We start from the raw sequence: 5,752 nt of genomic DNA on the forward strand, positions 1-5,752 counted from the left end.
CCTTCCTCCTTCTTCCTTCCTTCCTTCCTTCCTTCCTTCCTTCCTTCCTTCCTTCCTCCACTCTCTCTTTCTTACCTATTTTCCACTTCCATTTCTTCCTTTTCCTCTTTTTCCCTTTCTTTCTCTGACTTTGAAACAAATGTTTTTTGCTTTTTCAAGACAGGGTTTCTCTGTGTAGTCCTGGCTGTCCTGGAACTCTCTCTGTAGAACCAGGCTGGCCTAGAACTCACAGGGATCCGCCTGTCTCAACTTCCTGGGTGCTGGGCTTAAAGGTGCGCACCACACAACTGATAATATCTTACTATGTAGTCCCGACTTGGTACTCATTATGTAGCCCAGACTGGCCTCAAACTCATGGCAGCCCCCACCTCAACTTCTCGAGTACCAAGGTTACAGATGTGCACCACCACACCTGACCAAGAAAATGTGATTTCGTAACAGTGGTAGCAGAAGCACCCCCAAAACAAAGGCTGTACAATGTCTGGCCTTGCCTAGCAGTTCTGAAGTCATGTGACTCCCTTTCAAGAGCAAGTGACAGGAATCCAGCCTAGACTTGGGGATATGGTGGGTGGTCATGGTGGGGGATCCTGGGACTTCTCAGTGACACGGCCTATCCTCCCTCCAGGGTCACTGCACGCTCAGGACTCTGAGATGATTGCCCCACCCCCAGTTGGGAATATGCTGCTGCCTGGACTCTCCTCAGGGAATCCCAGCTTAGAGGAGCGCTCTTCCACCCTATTGGTGTGGACAAGTCCAAGGCAGGCATCCCTGATTGGCCATTGGGGCAGGAGTTCTTAATGGAACAGAGAGGAGGATGCTGGGAAATGAGAAGCAACGACACCACTCTCTCAGGCACGTATGAGACAGTTTCATGCATAAAGCTCCCCACACCTTTACCCCACCCTCTACATGCTATTCTTGAAAGCCATTGAACTTGGAACTATTGAGGAAAGACAGTCTTCAACCAAAGGAACGAGTAAGCAGAAGAGGAAGGCTATAGAAAACAGCCTAACCAGAGGTGCAGAAGGTTCCCACCATGATGGCAAAGGGGAATTCCAGAGTAGTAAATCCTGGACTCTGGAGGGCAATGGTCACAGCTGGGATGCTGATGTTCCTGGCCTGCAAGGCTGGTGTCATCATGCACTGGGCCTCTGCATTGTCGCTTTAGCCTGAGGAGACTCTAAAAGCTGTATTCCAGCCCAGCAAGCTTCATCTGAGAAAGACCTGAGATGCAAGGCAAGGAATCCAAACCACTGGGGACAGTAAAGGGTCCCAGAGGTGAGAGTAGCACCTAGAGGTGCTGTGGGACAATGGCCTGCACCCTGTTACTTCTATTTTAAGTAAATACTGATTGACCAGTATCCAGGCAGGAAGTATAGGCAGGGTGACCAGGCAGGAAGTAGAGGCAGGGCAGTGAGAATTCTGGGAAGAGGGAAGTTTCAGTCTGCAGTCATCACCCAGACAGAGAGGAAGCCAGACACAGAGCAAGCAAGATGTGACGGCCTCACTGAAAAAGATACCAAGCCATGTGGCTAACACAGACAAGAATTATGGGTTAACATAAGTTATAAGAGTTAATAAGAAGCCTCAGATACTAGGCCAATCAGTTAATAATTAATGTAGATCTCTGTGTGATTTCTTTGTGACTGAGTGGTTGTCTAACCAGGCAGGACCAGGTGGGACAGAAAACTCTGTCAACAAATGGCGCCCAACATGGGGCTGAACAAATTCACTTAAAAGCTTGAGAGAGCTTGAGATGTTATTCTAGATAGGAAAGAATAGAGTTAAGCATGGTTTCTTGATATCAGCACTTTCTTGGGTGGGCTCTGCTTGCTAGCACTCTCATTTAAGAGAGGCTTCCTGAATCAGCTTTAGCTACAAAACCTTGCAGTTCTTTTAAGAGGTCCTGCCATGGGCTGGAGAGATGGCTCAGCGGTTAAGAGCACTGACTGTTCTTCCAGAGGTCCTGAGTTCAATTCCCAGCAACCACATGGTGGCTCAAAACCATCTGTAATGAGATCTGGAGCCTTCTTCTGGCCTGCAGACTGTTGTATACATAATAAATAAAATCATTAAAAAAAAAAGAGGTCCTGCCATGAGACACTTAAATGGTGTTGATTAAAAGCTGACTTCATACTTTTTGGTGGTGGCAGGAACCTTGAAATTCCATAGAGTTGTGGCAATAAACATCGCTCCAGCCAATAATTCTGCCATGAGGCTAGACTCTCAGAACAAAAAGCTAAGGAATGGACTGGATCTAGCTATCAAAGCCATGGCTTTAATCTTAGTCATATCGCTTAGCAAATTAAAGACTCATGTGGTCAGAAAAAGAGAGATATACAGTAAAGATAGATTCAAATATGAAGGAAACCTCTAAATGTTTTACTGAGTGTTTAAAAATGTATATAGGCTTGGGAGAAAAAGAAAATATAAAATCCTTAAAAGAAAAAAGAAAGCCATGTGGTGGTGGCACATGCCTTTAATCCCAGCACTTGGGAGGCAGAGGTAGGTGAATCTCTGTGAGTTTGAGGCCAGCCTGGCCTACAAGAGCTAGTTCTAGGACAGCCTCTAAAGCTACAGAGAAACTCTGTCTCGAAGAAAGAAAGAAAGAAAGAAAGAAAGAAAGAAAGAAAGAAAGAAAGGAGAGTAGTTGGGTGTGGTAGCACACATCTTTAATCCGAACTCTTGGGAGGCAGAGGCAGACAGATCTCTGTGAGTTCAAGGACAGCCTGGTCTACAAAGGGAGTTCCAGGACAGCCAAAGATACACAGAGAAACCTTGTCTCAAAAAGCCAAAAATTAAAAATAAAAATGAAAGAAGTAGAGGTTAAAATAAAGCCACGTAAAGATGGAAAATACACAGAGAATCTGGATACTGTATGTTATTGTGTTATCTTTAAACTGTCTGATGACTGAGGAAGGAGCAAAAGCTGCTAAAAGACATTTGATTATAAATGCTGCTGGATTAATTCAATATATATAAATATATAAAATGCTTTGACTTTAAAATTTAAGTCAAAAGATATGTTACTTTAGAGAAGAGGTTTTGCTTTTGTTTCCACAGGAAATGGGGGACTGTGGGCTCATTCTGCATTAAGAAAAATCAGGCTTGACCAAGGAAGACCACCTGAGAAATCTCCAATAGGAGGAATGGCCCAGATGTCTGAGTTCTATATTCAGAACAGCTCAAAGATTGCTGCCTGAGATAATCAAGACTCACAGGATACTCCAGTCAGGACTTGATCATAACTCTAAATTTTCTTTAGGTCCCCATAAGATTATCAGTGTCCCCAGTCAGCAGGAAGTATCCTGGAAAACTATGACCCCATTCCCAAAAAATGGATTATGGATATTTATCTTTGTTTAGAATGTTGGCTACAAGATGTTATGAAAAATGATCTGGATAAAAAGCCAAACAAAGGAGATTCGATTCAGAGTTCTTTTTTTAAAAAAGGGGGAAGTGCTGTGGGACCATGGTCTGTACCCTGTCACTTAATAAGAAGCCTGAGATACTAGGCCAGTTTATAATTAGTCAGTTTATAATTGATGTAGACCTCTGTGTGATTTCTTTGGGGCTGGACGACTGCGGGAACCAGGCAGGACAGAAGAGAGCTGGAGGGGGCACCAAAGGCTGCCTGAGGTCCAGAGCTGCTCTAAGTTCTGTGAGGTGTAGCTTGCCTCAGATGAACAAATACCTTTTTCCTTCTCTTCACTTCCATCCTTTCTGTTTGTTTGTTTTTCAAGACAGGGATTTTCTGTGTAATTCTGACTGTCCTCAAACTCGCTCTGTAGACCAGGTTGGTCTCAAAACTCAGAGATCGGCCTGTCTTTGTCTCCGAGTGCTGGGATTAAAAGTGTTTGCCACCACCGCCCAGCTCTATTCTTTCTTCTATTAAAAAAATATGTGAATGTGTGTGTACTTGCTGGGAAGGTATATATGCGTGCACACGTGTCTGTGTGTGTGTTCGTGTGTGCATGCATGTGTGTGTGTGCATGCATGTGTGTGTGTGCATGCGCATGTGTGTGTGCTCTGAAGCCAGAAGTTGATACTGGATGTCTTCTTTGATCCTGTCTCCCTCTCTTCTCTTTCTTTCTTTCTTTCTTTCTTTCTTTCTTTCTTTCTTTCTTTTTTCTTTCTCTCTTTCTTTCTTTCAGATTTTTATTTATTATGTATACAGTGTTCTGTCTGCATGTATACCAGAAGAGGGCACTAGATCTCATTACAGATGGTTGTAAGCCACCATGTGGTTGCTAGGAATTGAACTCAGGACCTCAGGAAGAGCAATCAGTGCTCTTAACCTCTGAGCCATCTCTCCAGCCCCCTCTCTCTTCTTTCTCTTTCTGTCTCTCTCATACATGAGAGACTCTAAGTGCTACGGATTTGAATTCACATCTTCACATCAAGTTTGTAAAACAGGCATGTCAGCAACTGAGTCATCTCCCCAGCCCCTTTAAAAATGTTGGCACAAACCTTTAATCCCAGCACTTGGGAGGCAGAGGCAGATGGATCTCTGTGAGTTCGAGGCCAGCCTGGTCTACAAGAGCTAGTTCTAAAACTACAGTGAAACCCTGTCTTGAAAAACAAAAAAAAAAAAAACAAACAAAAAAAAAAAGTTTACTGTTGGTTAGATGTGTCTCATTCTAGTCTTCCCCAGGTCTCTTCCACTAGAGCTGCTCAGAGTCCAGGCCCAGCAAGGGTGGAGCCTGCAGGGTGGGGGGTCAGAAGCTCTGCCTCGGGTCACCCGTGACGTCAAAGCTGGAGATGTGGAGTTCTACGTGGTCCCAGCTCCTCTGTACCAGAACCGTGTCAGTCTTCTTGGCCACCATCTCCCCTCTCTTCCCCGACAAAATCACATCAGAACGAATCCCTACACGGAACTCCTATTCCAGCTCACGTCCCTGTCCAAACCCCAACAGACAGGTGCCCACAGAGATGCCTTACGTTGATCATATTTAATTGGAGAAGGTGTCTTTTCTGTCGTGGCAGGGTCTCTCTGTATAGTCTAGCCTGGCTTCAAACTCTGGCTCCTTCTGCCCCCAGTCTCTCTAGTACTAGGATTATAGGCGTGTGCCACCGCACTTGGGTAAAGTTTGTCTGTCTGTGTATCAATGCAGAGTCAGACTCCTAAGCCATACTGGAGACTAAGGTTCCTTTCCTGGCCAGAACACAGAAGGAAGGCTGGAGAATCATAGTTTGGGTTCCAAACCCCCGGAGTGCAAGCCCACCCTCTTCTTCAATAGCTAGACCTACAGCTGGTCCTGCCTGGTCTCAGCCTTTCCTATGTCCCCTCCCTCAGCTTCCCCGGGAGCTTCCACCCCAGGGTTCCACTTACTTAGCAGCCTCCTCCTCCTCCTTCTCCATTTCCTCCTTCTGTTTCTTCTCTATATCAGTCCTAGTCTTCTGTGGCATTGGGGCTGGGACCCAGGGCCTTGAACATGGTAGCTAAGCACTCTGAGACATTCCTAGACTTGGCCTCCTCTTCCACTCCCCCCCCCCCAAGATTTATTTAGTATGTATATAGTGTTCTGCCTGCATGTATGCCTGCAGGCCAGAAGAGGGCACCAGATCTCATTACAGATGGTTGTGAGTCACCATGTGGTTGCTGGGAATTGAACTCAGGACCTCTGGAAGAGCAACCAGTGCTCTTAATCTTTTTTTTTTTTTTGGTTTTTCGAGAGGGTTTCTCTGTGGCTTGGAGCCTGTCCTGGAACTAGCTCTGTAGACCAGGCTGGTCTCGAACTCACAGAGATCC

This window comes from Microtus ochrogaster, chromosome 7 (genome assembly GCF_000317375.1).
Source record: "Microtus ochrogaster isolate Prairie Vole_2 chromosome 7, MicOch1.0, whole genome shotgun sequence".
Classification (NCBI taxonomy): domain Eukaryota; kingdom Metazoa; phylum Chordata; class Mammalia; order Rodentia; family Cricetidae; genus Microtus; species Microtus ochrogaster.